The 4,692-nt window shown below is 40.6% G+C and overlaps 1 protein-coding gene across 1 annotated transcript in view; it reads left to right on the plus strand.

Annotated features, from left to right (window-relative positions):
• SRI (sorcin) overlaps positions 1-4,692 on the plus strand; it is a 264,616-nt gene that overhangs the window by 176,594 nt on the left and 83,330 nt on the right. The window lies entirely within an intron of this gene.

Consider the following 4,692-nt stretch of genomic DNA (forward strand, 5'->3'; position numbering starts at 1 on the left):
AGGGTATGTCTTATTTTAAAATTCTTTACTGTCATTTCTGACATCATCCCCAGCTCAGACTCCAATATTGTCAGTGTCTAACATATTTTCCCATCAGTACTTTTTTTAGGTACAGGTGGGTGGCAAAATGTTTGGTTTTGCTTCCTGGTCTATGTTGATAGGAATCCTAGAAATTGGCTAAAACCAGGTCATAGGCCTGGTTTATTATACCCTATGCTGTTTCACAGGACAGGCGAATGGGGGAAAGGGGTTCTACAGAATCTATATTTAATACCCCCAGTAGAGTGGGAGAGATGTAGAAAAAGAAGTTTGCTGAGATAAGAAATTAAATTTCCAAATGTACTGAGAAGCTTCAGCCATAGAAATTGGTTATTTATACCAGTACCAAATCTACTACAAGAACACTCGGAAAGCTTTGTGTGTGTGTGTGTGTGTGTGTGTGTGTGTGTGTGTGTGTGTGTACAACAAATGCCATCCTCATTCTGATTCCATGTTGTGATGAAGCCACTTTAACAGGCATTACCATTACAGAGGCATGACTAAGTAGATGTCCTCCTCATCCCACCCAGTCCCATTTTATTAGTCAGGACTATACAAACAACAGACACCCAACTTATTGACTCAGGTAACGAAAAAGCCCAGGATATAAAGCCCTCTTCAGATATAGAGCTCTAACAATTTCAGAACTCTGACTCTTCCCATCTCTTCGCTTGCCTTTCCCCTGGAGTGGTTTCTTCCTCAGGCTCATTTTCTCCTCCTGGTGACTGAGGTTCACATTCTAGCAGTTCAACTACCCTCTGTAAAGAGTGTGTTGCTTTCCAGGTTGTTCCAGGAAAGATCTCTATTGGCCCAGCTCAGGTCACATGCCATCACTGAACCAATCACTGTGGGCAGGCTCTGTGCTTTGATTGGCCAGGCCTAAGTCAGGTGCCTGTTCCTGAGACCCCAGTGGATCTGTCCATTCAATCTGAACACAAGGATGGAGACTGTGCAAGAGTATTTACCAAAGATAAAATTATTAGAAAGGGAAATGGATGCTGCTGGGCCAGAACTAGAGGAGGCCAGTGAGGCAAGACAAGGAAAAAATTTAAGATGACATTCATTTTCAAGGTCCATGCAGGGTGATTTTTAAGAGTGAGCACCTCCTCAAATTTTGTACCCTACCCTCCTCACTCACCTCACCTTAGTCCCGGCCTTGGATGCTAGGTAAGCAAAAGACAAAATACTCATTACAACCATACTCAAAAGTATCTCCCAGACTGCCTGAAATCCCCACCATTAGAGATTCATTCCTTTGGGTTAAGCAGAGACATCTCTAGGAGTCCTTCATTTTTTTGTTTGTTTGTTTGTTTTTAAAAGAATAGCCAGGAGGTAAATCTTTAAGTCAGTAAGAGTTTGCCATACACATGCTAGAGACTATCAAGTGAGTCACCTCTAGGTTCAGTACCTGTTGAAAGCTCCACCTCACCACATAAGAAGGTATAGTTCACTCTAAGGAGAAGCCTTGGTGAAGAGGGAGAAATGACCAAGACCTTAGACAGTATAGAGGGGAGTCACAGAAAAGGAGAAAAATGACATGAAAAAGGAGATACAAAATGTTAAAGGCAACTTTTATTTAATTACCTAATATTTAATGAACACTGGCTCTAGGCCTACTTCATCAATTTGCCTAAATTCTACCATTTGGGAACTTTGAGGTAGCAGGCTGGCGAATGGGGAAGTAGCAGGAAAGACTCAAGAGCACAGTAATAGTGAAAATCCCTCAACAGGAACTCTAGTGGTACACAGCATCTGGAAAGGCTTTTCTGGAGTTCTGATGATAAAGGTTACAGGAAGAAGGACGAATCCTGCCAACAGAAAATTTTGGGGTATTCAGGTTGCTGGCATCTTTTGGAAGTTTAACTTTCCCCTACACCAAGGAGAGTTATGAATTTTGTGTCCCTCCTAGGCCCAAGGGGAAAATCAATCTTTAAACCACAAGATAAATAAGCCAAGTGGCTCGTAAGTTTAGTGCTAATAAAGGCAATTGTTTCCATCCTTCATATCCCAGTAATTTAATCTTCCTTTTCTAGGACTCTGGTTGCCTTGGCAAAGAAAAGAGTTTACATAACTGAAATATATCTGCCTCTCATTAAAACTGGGTTTCAAAAATTTTCATCTACCTAATAATTGTATGTCTGTAAAGTAATGATTCTGTTGTTAGTTGGAGGATCCCTTTGGGAATATGGTTGTCCATTATGTCAACTCATAATGGAACTAAACACCACCCAGAAACCAGAGTGACCTGATCCACAGGCCCCAGCTATTTGCTTCTAGATGGCACGCATGGACGTGGCTACTCCCTTAACCAGATGCCAGTAAACTCTGGAATTTTATAACTCACCCCCGTTTACTGAGCATCCTTTTGCATATCAAATAGCTTCCGCAGGATGTGCCTACAGGGAGAAAATGTGATGGCCAGAATATCTTGTGCCCTTAGTAACTGTTTTCACAGTAACTATTTGCTTTATATTCCCTTGACAACTAACAAATCAGCATTCTAGCTGTATTAGGGTTAGTGTGTGTGCTAAGAATCAAGTTTCTGTGCTTAAAGCCACGGGAAAGTCACCAAAACTATGTTGACCAAACTATAAGGGCCTTTTAGGCACACACCAGCAGGACTTCTTCCCTACGTACACACCCTTCTCTTACCTATCAGTCTTCAAACTGGGAAAATAAATGGAACTGAAAAACTCCTATCGCCTACTGACATCATAGCTGTTGTAACATCAGAGCTAAAACATCACTTACATGTCTGTGGTGATGCTGGTATAGTTAAACCTATTGCACTGCCAACCAGTTATGTATAGTACATACTACTTGAAAATGATAATGACTATGTTACTGGTCTATGTACTTATATGTGTAGTTTTTTCTTATTTTAGAGTATATTCCTTTTACTTATATAAAAAAAAATTAAATGTAAAATAGCCTCAGGCAGGTCTTTCAGGAGATATTCCAGAAGTCATTGTTATCATAGGAGAATGACAGCTCCATACATGTTATGTGCCCCTAAAGACCTTCCAGTGGGACAAGATGTGGAGGTGGAAGACACCGATATTAATAATCCTGATTCTGTGTAGGCCTAGGCTAATGTGTGTGTACCTTAGTTTTTAACAAAAAAAGTATATTTTTTTAAATAAAAATTTTTTTAAATAGAAAAAATCTTACAGAATAAGGACAAAAAGAAAGTATTTTTGTACAGCTATACAATATGTATTTTAAGGTGTTATTCCAAAAGTTAAAAAGTTTTAATTTTTTTAAAATTTAAAAAGTAAAAAATTACAGCAAGATAAGGTTAATTTATTATTGAAGAGAAAATTTTTTATAAATTTAATGTGGCCTAAGTATAGAGTGTTTATAAAGTGTACAGTAATGTTCTAGGCCTTCACATTCACTCAGACTCACCCAGGGCAACTTCTAGTCCTGTAAGCTCCATTCATGGTAAGTGCCCTATTCTGGTGTACAATATCTTATCTTTTGTACAGTATACTTTTCTGTGTTCAGATATGTTTAGATACACACTGTGCCCAATTGCCTTCAGTACAATAATACATAATAAAGGTTTGAATCCTAGAAGCAATAAGCTATACAAAATCACCTAAGGGCACATTGTGCCCAACATATCTCCATTGTTAAGAAATGCATGACTTAATGTGCAAAGCACTGTTCTAGGTGGGGTGGTGAATTCCAGATTGAAAAGGATAAAGTGTTAACCCTCTGAGCTTCCAGTCCAATATAATACAATATATTGCCTTATATATAATAATTCTTTTAAGAGGCAAATTGTGCTAATTGTTGTGTTAGAAACATGAACTACACTGCATAGAGAAAGAAAAGATTAATTGCACCTAGTGACTCAGAGACTTTTTGAAAGACATGGGGTCTGAACAGACTCCACAAGATGCTATGCAGAGTTGCAATCCAGGCAAAGGGCAGGTTGTCCAGAAATGCTGGGAACAGACCTCACATGTGACTGGGCATCTACCCCTTGGCAAGTGTATGCCATGGAAGTTAAGACCTATGGCTGGGTGAGAGCCCACTGGGAAGACCCTGGGTCTTAGGCTGCAGGGTTTGGGAGCGCAAGGGTGTTTTGCCCCTTAGGTTATCATGATTGTTTAAATCTTAAATCACCCTGGCTGTGGCTTGAGACACACCAATTCAATCGCATATATATAAGATAGCCTCATCTCTCTTTCATCTGCTTTGTTTCTTTTATTTACCTAATTTTAAGACCTGAAAACTCAAGATCAGCCAAGCTGTGAGCCCCATAAGAACCCAGGGCTTCCAGGCAGAGGAGAAAGAGGTACCCTTTTACTCTGAACTGAGACAAGATGTCAAGAGAAACGCCAAGAAGCCTAGCCCAGGGGGTATTTTCTCACCTACTCAAAGAGACCCTTCCAGCTCCTTCAGAAAAAGGGGATTCCTCAGCCTCTCTAAGTCTCAATGGGCCTGGGATACACAGATCCCAAGGGCTATGGGGAAAACCCTTAAAACTCCCGCTGGCCAGGACTCAGGACTCAGCGGCACCACCTGCAGCGACAGCAGCACAGGAAGTTCTGGTCCTTCCAGCTGCTGGGATTTCCAGCTTGAACGCTTCCTGAAAACGCTGGTCTTTACCGCTTCTCTTGCGAAATCTAGCGGGCCCTCCCC

This window comes from Microcebus murinus, chromosome 9 (genome assembly GCF_040939455.1).
Source record: "Microcebus murinus isolate Inina chromosome 9, M.murinus_Inina_mat1.0, whole genome shotgun sequence".
Classification (NCBI taxonomy): domain Eukaryota; kingdom Metazoa; phylum Chordata; class Mammalia; order Primates; family Cheirogaleidae; genus Microcebus; species Microcebus murinus.